Source organism: Ochlerotatus camptorhynchus, unplaced genomic scaffold, assembly GCF_037179485.1.
Source record: "Ochlerotatus camptorhynchus isolate MF236.1 unplaced genomic scaffold, CSIRO-AGI_Acam_v1.1 ptg000178l, whole genome shotgun sequence".
Taxonomy (NCBI): domain Eukaryota; kingdom Metazoa; phylum Arthropoda; class Insecta; order Diptera; family Culicidae; genus Ochlerotatus; species Ochlerotatus camptorhynchus.
The window spans coordinates 3734252-3747179 of record NW_027040668.1 but is presented as its reverse complement, the minus strand read 5'-3'; the positions used below and the strand labels follow the sequence as shown (position 1 = coordinate 3747179).

The 12928-nt window shown below is 37.1% G+C and overlaps 1 protein-coding gene and 1 long non-coding RNA gene across 2 annotated transcripts in view; both read left to right on the top strand.

Annotated features, from left to right (window-relative positions):
- LOC135701883 (ras-specific guanine nucleotide-releasing factor 2-like) overlaps nucleotides 1-12928 on the top strand; it is a 304050-nt gene that overhangs the window by 168448 nt on the left and 122674 nt on the right. The window lies entirely within an intron of this gene.
- Nucleotides 9738-11035, top strand: LOC135701872 (uncharacterized). Its single transcript, XR_010517673.1, has 2 exons — nucleotides 9738-10123; nucleotides 10216-11035. It is a non-coding gene; the product is annotated as an uncharacterized LOC135701872 (long non-coding RNA).

Here is a 12928-nt window from a genome sequence, read left to right as displayed (position 1 = left end):
ACTATTAACTGGCTGTTTTATTTCGTCAGGTTCATCGACCAATTCAATAGATTGATTAATCAATGAAACGCTATCTACGAAATAATCATTAAACTTAGCTGCAATTACTTGTTCTGACTGTTCTAATGTGCCATTAAAAGTTATGGACCGCGGTTTGCAATTACTAGGTTTTAATAAAGATTTCAAAATTTTCCATAACTCTTTGCTGTTGTTTTGATGCTGATCAATCTTCCTTTGAACATATTCACAACGAGTTTTCTTTATCGATTGTGAATACTTATTACGCGCGATTGTGTACCTAGCCCAATGATTGTCATTATTAGATCTACAAAACTTTTTGTACCATTTGTCCCTTTTCCGTTTAAGACGCAAAAGATCCAAATTGTACCAGCTGTTCGAGTTTTTCAAAGAAACAAACTTTTGCTCAACTAGTTGATTGGTACACGTTTTCAAAGCGTTATTAAGAACAGCTGTAGATTCATCTAAGTTACCGTCCGCGAATGGAAAATCCAGGCTTCTCTCAACAAGGTTTGAAACAGCTTGCTTCGAATATTTCCTCCAGCACTTCAATTTTACAAAATTATCGTTATCGTTAACATGGTCTAAGACATTAATGACTAAAGTCTCATGATCGGTTATTTTCAAATCAGTATCCGTAACTGAACAAATGGAATTAAAATTGGAATAAACGTGGTCAATTAAAGTTCTACTGTGCCTGGAAATACGCGTATACTCATTTACAGTTTGCTTTAAATTAAAAAACTCAGCTAAACGCTTCAAATGATTCGAATTATGGTTATCACGCCAATTAATATTAAAATCACCAGCCAATATATTTAATTTACTAGAATCAAGGAATGTCTCAAACCAGTTCTCTAAAACTTCAACAAAACGCTGGTCACTAGAACTGGGAGAATGATACAAAACACCATAATTACCCATCTTCATGCCACGTACAACTGTAATGCCCAAGAACCAGTTGCCATCAATAACTTCGTTGGTACGAAGGTTGAATTGAACTGATTCTTTGACATAAATAGCAACACCGCCAGTGTGTCTAGAATGTGATAAACAAGCAGCAACAATATATCCCGGAATACTATACTGATCAAAAGCTTCAGTTTCTACAATATGAGTTTCAGATAATAAAACTAAAAGAGGACGTTTTTCCTCAACAATCTGACGTAATGCTACGTAGTTTGTTGACAACCCCGCAATATTCAAGTATAAAAAATCGAATTGATTCACATTCCTGGAACTTGGCTGCTATTTATTGAAACGCAAGCTGCTTTTCTTCTGATCAAAAAGTCTTTTATAAAGCAAACATTCCGAGCTAAATGCGGCATGGTTGACGTCCAAGTTCATTTTTCGTTCTTTATTCGTTTTCAAACAATTAATACATTTCAATACAGTTGACGTACACTCCGACGTTTTGTGTTGTTGGCTGCACCTAGAGCATCTATCACAATTTTTGCAATCCATGCTCTTGTGCCCAAATTCTCCACATTTGAAGCATCTCAACACATTAATCGCGGGAACTATCGAGCACCGATCAAACCCTACATTTACTTTTTTCGCACATAACAAACATTTATAAGTATCGACATCGACTTCAATTACAACACTAAACTTGTTGTAAGTGAAGCGTGGATTTTCAAACATGTTCACTACTTTAACATCATTTATAGCGATGTCTTCATTTTGACTTTTTAAGTAGTCAATGAAGACATCGGAGGAAAACTGATCGCTCATGCCCACTATTTTCAATCTTGGCACCGAAGTGGGAACAACAGCACTATATTGTTCACCCAGATTGCTTTCAATACCAGTTTTTACATCATTAAGATTAGCTCCTGTTGCACACTCAACAATAATAGAGCCATCTTTACCATTCCTAAAATTACTGATTTTGTGTGTTTTTGGATCCAACTGAGTTTTCAAAAACTTACGAGTATCTTCGCAAGCTTGTTTGGACTCTTTTGGTTTGATCACAATGACCGGACGAGTCTTACGATTACTCTGTTTGTTACTGTTACTGTTAATGTTACTGTTACTGTTAATGTTACTATTGCTGTTACTAATATTTTTACTTTTACTTGCATGACTAGATCTTTTTACAACATCCGCAAAACTCGCATTTTCTTGAAAAACATCATCAGTCGAATCGTTGTCACTATTTTGAAATTTACGTTTTTTGCGTCTGGGATTTCGGTCCGATTCAGAATGAACCGTCCTAGATGCACTATTCGTTGCAGCTAAATTTTTTTCCGTACTAATTTCAAAACATGAACTAGTCATCGTATTCCATTTCTCACTAATTAATTTTTCAAAGCAACTTAAAGAATCGTTCATATTTTGTTGCATTTTTTCCATGCCAATTCTCAACGCGTTGTCTATCTGAGCAGCAACGTTGTTTCGTATACCAGTGATAGAGTCAGCAACAGAAGACAATTGCTTCATTGCTTCCCCCAGCATTTTGGTATCCGAAACCGATACATTCTGCTCGTCACAACTCTGATCTGACAGACAATTACTACACTTGAATAGAACATTTGCATTATCTGTGATAAGCTTTGCCTGAGTCCGCGTGAGTGTAGTGCACTTGCAATGAAATACACGAGCACACTTACCCACACAGATAACCGGCAAATCACTTACCAAAATCCCCAAATTACATATTGCACACTCAGCCATATATATCACCTATACACATAAACTGTACATGCAACACTACAGAGACACAAGTAAAAACGAACGAAAGCAAAAATTTACAATGCCGTAGCTTACTAAAAGGGTACCAATTAGCTTGCCGGGCGAAGGAAAATACAAAAAATGAACGAGAACCAGCGGCAACAGCTACCGTTCTCCTACTTATCCAATAAATTATCACTACGGGGCACGCGTAGGATCAATTCTACCGCGGCACAAGCACAATTTCACACTTAATTAATTAAATATTTATCACAGCACTGCGAAATAAACTATAACGTTCGCCATTACCAATACTATTCAGGAAATTTACAGGATGTTCTGGGAACTTTGATCAAATCTTCTGTTGCTTGCAAACATAATGAATCATGTTTTCTTTCTCGATTCTAAAACTTCCCGGAAAGCGAGAAAACCACCACTCACACACGTATAACCGTCCGGGAGGCAGAGTGCCAGCGCTAATCCGGCAAATGCAGCCGAAAACTATGAAAGCTAAAGCACGCACAAAACAGAGAAGAAACTTAAGACACAACCGTATCCAAAGCCGTTCGAAACTCCGTACCCATATTGTGGGTATTTGACAGATTTTCTAACACCATCTTGAATTCCAAAAAGCCGTCATCGATTTTTAGCATCGACGTCCGCATTCCATATCCGATGCCCATGTTGTAGGGTATTTTACAGTTTTTTCAGAAACTGATGGTCGTCATCTTGGATTCCAAAATGGTGTTGAACGTCGATTTTCAGCATCTACCCGTCGTCTTTGTCTCGTAGGGTTTTTGACAGTTATTCTGAAACCAATGGCCGCCACACTAGATTCCAAAATGGCGTCCGACATCGATTTTCGGCATCTATACAGGAACAGGGACGTCGTTCCGAGAATACCCAAATTGTAGGGTATTTGACAGCTTTTCCAACGGCCGCCATCTTGCATCTCAAATTGGCGCTGGACATCGATTTTCAGAATCTACACGTCGTCCCCGTCCCGAAAATACCAATTATTAGAAATAACTCTTCTCCAAACACAAAGTTCAGCACCAAGATTCAAGCTACTGCGAGTCAGCCAAACCCTGCCAAAACAACACAATTTCAGTCATTTCAATCTTGTTATGCTTCGTATGCAAAACAAGATGGATTCACTGGAAAACGACAAGCGGTAGCTTTGTCGCGACAGAATACGATTATGACATGACAGACTTTTTTCGCCAATTATCAGGTCAACAGTTTTCATTGTCTGTCGTTGTCGTTTTTGCGGTGTAGCTACACCGGTGCTACAACGGCGAACACCGAAAAAAAACAGGGTGTAGCTGCACCTCTGTTTACAAACAAATTATGATGAGCTGTCAATGACTCGCGCATATTGCTGCTTACACTACTGGTTCGCGTTTGACAGATAATTGGATCGTTTTCGCACCTGTATTGTTTCCTCTTCCTCCTAAAATTTCGCCAGTGACAATGTCAAACATAATTTTATCAATATCGCTTGAAATCTGTCACTGACAATGACAAAGATCAGCACTCGTCGTGCTGTGTCACAGACTTGGTACTCTTACTGTTTACAATCCTGCTCCTGATTGTGGTGTTAGTTTGCGTGGGCGAGCTTGCGCTATCAGTTTAATCAAATTGACGTTTAGAGCCATTGTTTATAAAGGTTCAAAAGACTGTTTATCTAGTCATCCTTGATTTGTTTTTATTTTTAAGTCGATTTTACGCTTTTATACTGTCGTCACTACTATCCCTCATAAATGAAGATTCTAGGACTCATTTTTAGCATTAGTTTACATGAACTTAGCAGTGGGTAACACTAACGATAAAAAATACATCCCTAATAAAAAAAACATCATCGAATGATTACCCAAATCATAGAACTATTCCACAAATGATTTGGATGTAACCCGAAACACATCGTTAAGCAAAATAACCATAACAATTTTATTAGGGATTTCCGATGCAGTGATTACCCTATGTAAGAAATTTATTTATTTATTTCTAATACTGTTTAATATATGAACATTGACAAGCAGATGAACCAGCGTCTGCCAGAAAATACCTTAATAAATATATCCAACCAACCAACCATGAGGCAGGAGGGGTGGCATACACGGATAGAAGTCTCCTTATACCTTATGTCAAATTTCTATTGCTTTTTATTCATTAAATGTATAAGTCAACTAATAAGCAGACGCCTTGCAAAAACTTAATGAAGATCATGTGTCAAATGAAATGTATAAGCGGTCACATATACCTTTTATGCATACTTATACACGCTAACTCCAAAGTACCCATTAATGAGTAAAAATTTACCCATTTTGAAGAAAAGTGGCTTAACTCATGAAATGAGTAAAACCGACTTTACTCATTAATGAGTATTTGATGAATACGCCAAAAAGAGGTATTTTTTATCCATCTTTCTTTTTCTGTACATGAGTAAAAAGTACCCATTTTATTGATTTGGTTTTTGCTTTATGGGGGAGAGGGAGCCTGTGATCAAACCAATTGAAATCCTTAAACAATGAAATCAAAACAATAATAATTATTACACTTTATTGCACGTAAGCACTTATCATAATCGTTGACCAGTCGAGGCATAGTGTCCGTCTGGTAAAATCCATAAGCAAACGTCAGACTGTGCGTGAAACATGGCGGCCATTGTACTATCCTTTCACTCCACTGAAAATTCCTATGAAAAACTGTAATTATTTGCTAGAATAGAGGATTTTTCTATGGTGCCGTCAACGCCAATATTCAGTTCAGTTCACTGATGGGATCGGTCCACGAGGGATGCTGCTCTTCGAGCAGGTTCATCCCTTCCGCATGTGTACTTCAATTACTTTTTCGAAGATCTTCACTAACCTGAAAGGTACATGTTTTTAGAATGGTTTAATGTTCTTCCTAGTTGCACTTTTTATCCTTACCTCGTAAAAGTCGGTTACAGATCGTGACCAGGAATCCTGCTTTCACTGAAAGTAAAAAAACTAATTTAACTCCCAGCCGCAGAATTATTTTCAAATTAACTTGTTTACCTTAATCAACACCTGCTGGAACGAATCTGTTAATTCGAATCGATTTTTTATGGATTTGCAGGTCAACGAACGCAAAATTCACGAATGTTTGAACATCAATATAGCTGTTTTGACATTAATTGAATGCATATTTTTATCCATTTTAATTCCAGGGGATATTTTCAAAAATAGGGAAAAAGTACCCGCTTTTGGATTTTTTAAAATACCCATTTTTTGACAGTTTCGAATAATTTCAAAAAATGAGTACAAAATACTCATTTAATGAATACTTTCAGGTTAGCGTGTAGGACCTATGTGGTTTGTCTTTTGCCATGTATAAGGCTGAAGTTTTGGCAAAAATGTATATTTGAAACACATGAATAAAATAATTAATTTTCGTTTCGTGTAGATTGAGAGATTGCCGTCAAGCAAAAACTCCTGAGTACAGCTCTGCCCTGACACGCCTTTTTAATGCACCACCAACGTAGAGTGCGCCACGCGAGTTCGAGAAGAAACGTCAACCAAACAGTTTGTTTACATCAGAATAACTATTTATCAGCCGGCGCCGGTGGTGTAGTGGTAAGCGTGACTGCTTTCTAACACTCCAATGGGTCTGGGTTCAATCCCAGCCGAGGTCGGTGGGATTTTTCTGAGGCATAAAAATCTCTGGTCACGTCTTCCTTCGGAAGGGAAGTAAAGCCGTTGGTCCCGGCCCATACGTGTTGTGAATGGGTGCGATATCATACGCAGGTGTGGAAGCTGCCTTTCTGCACATTCGATTGTCGTCAATGGTTGGCAATCGATGTCCGTCGGTGATTGGCACTAGATTGCGGAACAGAGACCGACGTTAAATAAAGGAAAACTTCAACTATTTATCACAACGCAAATTAAAGCCTTTTTCATTGGCAAATCAAAGTTGGCACGCGTGGAGAATAGAAGAACTATGAAAGTGATGATGGTTTCAAAATTTTCCACGGGGAAGTATACGAGTGCAATCTTAAAATGCTTTTATTTTGTGAATGGGGCATTTTATTTAAATCTGGTAAGTGCTACGTTAGTAGAAAACTTCAGGACTACTCAATAGACATATAATACAGAAAACTTAATTTCTTTTCAGATTTTTAGGTGTAAACATAGACTTCCGCTTTTCTACCACTGTACCAGATTTAAATAAAATGCTCCATTTTCAAAATAAAAGCATTTTAAGATTGCACTCGTATACTTCCCCGTGCAAAATTTTGAAACCATCATCACTTTCATAGTTCTTCTATTCTCCACGAGTGCCAACTTTGATTTGCCAATTAAACATCTTGCCAACTTCTATCGGTAATTCTCGATGAACATTTCAAATGGTCCTATCTGCATTGATCGATTCTCTTAATCGACTTTCTCTTTTCATAACCACTGCTATGCAAACAGATTTCGCGTTAATTCTACCACATAGTTTGATAAAGGAGGTTCTTATCTAGCGAGTAGAAATGATTTACCGTGCATCAATTGGATTTCTGTTCGCTATAACAGTGTTGGTGTTTATGTTGGGTGTTTTACGGTAGAATGCGGTAGACGGAAGATTTTTGTTTCGCTTTTTTTAATGCTCACGTCAATGGAAGACACCGTTGGATTAAAGATAGCTACCCGGTTCAGCTAATGCCGTGGACTTCAATTGAAAATAACAATTGCTACGGTTCCAAATTAATCTCAGCTAACTACTAAAAACTTCGTTAGCTAAAAAAATACCGGAGGTCTTGAATTATTGATCTAATGTACCACTTGTAATTAAGTTAAACGATTATCATATGTTCCCTTTGTTTAAATAGAATTTAAGTCTTTGGGAAACTTACATGACAAACAAATTCAAGATTCAATACTTCCACCTGGTTACTACTGCGTGAACGAAACAAAATGCATTTTGTACTACATCCTCTAGTGTTCCAAATCAAGGTCAAAGCATAAGCAATTCTCCAAATAAAAACAAACGACTTAGAAATTCGCCAGAATAAAAAAAAATAATTAAACAATATGTAGGGTAGGTTGGCCCCGCGCTGTTTTCCATAGCTTTCCGATTATCAATTCGTAAATTTGACGAGCAGCATTGCTAGTTCTGTACATGAACTAGCATTCTGTCACATTAAATCCCAGAAATATGGGAAAGCAACTAATAACCAAGTGGGGCCATTTTACCCCACGGTGCCATTAAGGACTGTTCTCCCCTACGAGCATTCCTCTTGTTCCAGAAAATGATCAGTTAACCAATGTGACCACATGTAAATAAGTTATCCTCTCTACCTAAGAATAACCTTTAATTATAAGGGATTTTTAATTCAGAACTAAATACCAGAAAAAGAGACCATAAACATTAAACAATTTGTATAATGTTGTCAAGCGAAAATGCATGTTGTATTCAAAGAAAGCCTCCCAACTAAGAGAAGGATTAATACTGTTCTACTTCCCAAAAATGATTCGTCTGAAAATAGCTTTAACAACATTGGATTGAATGAATCTGCAATTATCGAGCTGTTTTCCTATAATGCGGTAAGGCGCAGAATCCGATTTTCCACCATGCTATGGCGGATATGGATATTTCCAACCACTAGGCATCAAGTCTCGATGATGAGAAATGGTATTAATTTTTCATGAAGTTTAGGGGCACTATTTAAAATCTATGATGTTAGAGGTTAACAAGATTTCAAATACAACTTAATTATAGTGAAGTTTAAAGCTTTACTAATTGTGATACACTTCACCCTCCTAATTTAGCCTTCGAAATCATGCTCCATGTAAACGTTGCTCGTAACGAAGAAAATTACCATGTCTTATACCCCGTACAGACTACGGCTTATATCATGTAATATTTCATGATTTCACTGGAAATCCTATATATGAGTACTCATTGCAAGACAGCCTATGTTACATGATGTAAGCCATAGTCTGAACGGGATATTATCATTTACATGAGGATCGGAAGTTTTTAAAAATTCTGCATGCATAATGATCCCATTTTAATAACCATTTACAAAATGATTGTCCATCACCTTATCACACAAAAAGAATAAGCAGTCTGCCATGTAGTCAAGTTGCGTCCAATCAAAACATTCCAATGCTTATCTATTGTCAATTCTAATTTTGAAATCCAAGTATTAAAATTAATCGATGAAGTAATCCAAAAACGTTTCTGTGAAGACCATCTTCGTGCGTTTGAAAAACAAATCGATACCAAAATTTAATCCAAATCAGCACAATCCCTGAATGCACGCGAATTTTGCCATGCCGGGCGTCATTTTACTTTCGCGCTTTTCTTCCCTTCTACGTAGAGATAGACGGCGACAGTTGAAAGCCGGCCATGCGTGTATTGGTGGAATGTTCCGTTGCATCACAACCACCATCGTATCGAAACCGTTCGGCACCAGACTGCCAACCAGACACAGGGTGACTCAAAACCGCAATGGCGGATCGGAAGAGGAGCCTAGCTTCGATCGATTTTTCTTCTTTCAACATGGGTTTGGCAAGTCTTTTACCGTTTGATTGAGAAAATATAGTCCAGTATTTGATGGAAAATTAGGATAAGTTTCGTTTAATCATAAAGTCAATCATGTGTCGTTGCTATTTCTATGCCAATCATTCTGAGAATGATTCAATTGTTTTAAAAAGGTGTTATTTTTCAGCATCCAATTCATTTTTTCCAAGCCACAGAACCAGATCTACCTGTGGGAAAGTTATATGAAGAAGTACATTATTTTTTTCTTCAGGAAACGTGTAATGACAAAAGAATTGTTGAACAAATCTACCAATTTTAATGCGAAATTCCCAAAAAATTCCAAGATGAAATGTTTCTTCGCCGCTGTTTATTATTCCTACAAAAACCGAAACAACCGGTCCGTTGGTACCAACACACACGAGCGCTACCCCAAACTGCAGGTATAGACACCAATGGCAACAACAACAATCTACATGGCTACGGTCGAACGTATGTCTGTTACCTGCCGGCAGTACATAAGCCGTCCGGCAGCAATCGTTCGGCATCATTCGTATCTCGGCAACCGTAGTGGAAAGTGCAGCTTAAAGCGCAGTGAAAGAAGGAAGAAAAGATGGTGAAGTGAAAATTTATAATCAGCCGTGCCCATTACGGTTAGTTTCTGGAATAATGGAGCTGCTGCTACTTTTACTTTGATTAGTTGCTGGAATGAGTATTAGAACAACTGCATTTAGTTTGTTACTCGTGTTTAAAGCATTGGTTGCCGAAAGTGATGAGCTGCAGTTGGAAGATTCGAGAAAAGTTTAAATCAAAAATGGCGGATCTGTTCCACGCCTCGTGAAGGAAATCGTGAACAGAATATTCTCGATTATATAATTCAACTGCACCGAAATGAATCGTTTGCGATGTAAACTGGTGCGGTTTTAAACCATTCTATAAGGTAGGCATTTTTTCTTCGAAAATTTAATTTCTCTCCAGTTATGCTGCATGCGAAGAAGGCGTTGTCATGAACTTTCTTTTCTTTCTTTACAGAATTATCTAGCAGAATCCAGGACTAATGTCGATTATAGTGCAGTGGAAAGATCGATACCCAAAGATCTTGAGCTTTTATTCGGAAAAAGTGTCTGCAAAATGACTACCGCAACTGGAGGTGAGCGTTTTCCAAGATGGCGTCAGTCAGCAGCCTTGGTGAGGTTATGTCTGCTGACTCATCACAAATTTGTAATGGCGTATGGGCATGCGCTCAGTCATGCTCCGGGCGGTGAAGGTACCTAACCTCAAAAGCACGTGGATCCAACTGAACTGTGATTTCTTTCAAATTCTATTTCAATTTTTTTTAAGTTTAAAAGAGAAGCCACCACCGTAAGTTCTTTTTAAGTTCTATTTCTATTATTTTTACGATTTTGTTTTCGAGTTTAAAAGATTAGCCATCACTGTAAATTCTTTTTAAGTTCTATTTCTATTATTTTTGCGAAACCGAGATTCTTCGGTTAACAGAAAACACATGCCACTAGAATTTCTCTATATATTTCTATTTACAATTCGTATAAATAACAGAAACCACTGGAATTTCTCTATATATTTCTATTTACAATTCGTATAAGCAACAGAAACCACTAGAATTTCTCTATATATTTCTATTTACAATTCGTATAAGAATTTTGAGAACCAACACTGTAAGTTCTTTTTAAGTTCTATTTCTATTATTTTTGCGAACGTGGATGACGTGAAACGCAAACAACATGCCAAGGTTCCAAATCACTGTAGTTTCTCAATATTTTCTATTTCCTATTCGTATCAGAAAAAAAGTCAAACCACTAGAATTTCTCAATATTTTCTATTTCCTATTCGTATCAGAACAAAAATCAAACCACTGAAGTTTCTCAATATTTTCTATTTCCTATTCGTATCAGAGAAAAAGATAAAAACCGCTAGAATTTCTCAATATTTTCTATTTCCTATTCGTATGAGAATAGTCTCAAGATACACCAAGCAGTCTGTAATTTCTTTCAAATTCTATTTCAATTTTTTTTAACAGTTTAACAACACTTGAATGGCCGACACTGTAATTTCTTTCAAATTCTATTTCAATTTTTTTTAACAGTTTTACAACACTCATATGACCGACGCTGTGATTTCTTTCCAATTCTATTTCAATTTTTTTTTGAAAGTCTTAATCAACATTGATCCAACCTGACTGTGATTTCTTTCAAATTCTATTTCAATTTTTTTTGAAAGTCTTAATCAACATTGATCCAACCCGACTGTGATTTCTTTCAAATTCTATTTCAATTTTTTTTAAATGTGTCTTCTAATGATTTCTTAACAAACGTTAAGTTGTCTTCTAAATATTTCACAAAAAGGTGTCCAAAGATTAAAAACCACACAAAGATGTTCACTCTTTGACAGTCACACAACAATTCGAAAGACACAAGTTCGGACATTTCAAGCAAAAAAAGACATACGACTTACAATTTGCAAATTGATTGCGATAAAAGATTAAAAATTCTGCTTAGCAGTCGTCATCATATGACCAAAGGTCGCATGAGTGCGAACCATAATAATGGTTCGTGTAGTTAAGGATTCTGATTCAATTGTCTGAAATCAGTTTAAAACAAAGTTCCTTAGGGAAGTCGTCATCATATGACCAAAGGTCGCATGAGTGCGAAACGTTTTAAAGGCTTTTAAGCCAACATCAAAACAAATCTATTTCTGCAAGGTTAAAAATGCTCCTCATGGAAGTCGTCATCATATGACCAAAGGTCGCATGAGTGCGATAATATTTGAGATTTACAAAAATCTAATTCTACAAGAAAGTTTAACAACAGTTCCATAGGGAAGTCGTCATCATATGACCAAAGGTCGCATGAGTGCGAAAAAAAGATAAGCAAAGATATAGTCACTGGCATTTTCGTTAATTTTTTAAGCAATAGAACACTTAGGGAGGGCAAATATGTTAGTCATCCTTCGAACTACAATTTGTATTTTTTTGAAATCGATTGGCGTCTCCCCGTGGCCTGTGCACCAGGTCGCGCGGGCGTCCTCACGCGGAAGTCGGAAAACGGCGTGGGAAAATACTCCTTTCCATGTGATCCAGGAACATAAATTGAACAAAAATCCTGATTAGTAATGAAATTTGGGTTAGAAATACGAATTCCAATTTTTTTTTAAATTAATTTTTTCAAACGTTGTGGCCTTAGGAAAAAAAGTCCATTTTTTCACCCTAAAAAGCTTACAAAATCGTGGATTAAAAATCAATTTTTGTCAAAATGTGGTACGTATTTCTAAGCAGAATTTAATTCTGAACAAGAAAACCTAGGAGATATCCAAATTTGATGATAACTGGTTAGAGTTATTTCCCACGCCAGTTTGAAAAACCCCGTTTCGAGATAAACGCGTTTAGAGATAAACCCCTTTATTCTGCGCCGCAAGTGAGGTGAGGTGACACGCTGTCACTAGTGAGGTGACAAAAGTCACCGCAAGTGAGGTGCATTTCCATTTGATTTGCACGGAGAGCCACCTCACTCGCGGTGACTTTTGTCACCTCACTAGTGACAGCGAGTCACCTCACCTCACTCGCGGCGCAGAATAAGGGGGAAAACCTCTCTCTCAGCGCACCGGTACATGCTTTAGGAAATCGCTTCGTAAAGCGGTAAGAAATATTCTGGCGGACTTGGAGTATTGTCTAAATTAAAGTATACATGCCAAGAAACATTTTAAGCCAAAAAAAAATGCATTTTTTTTT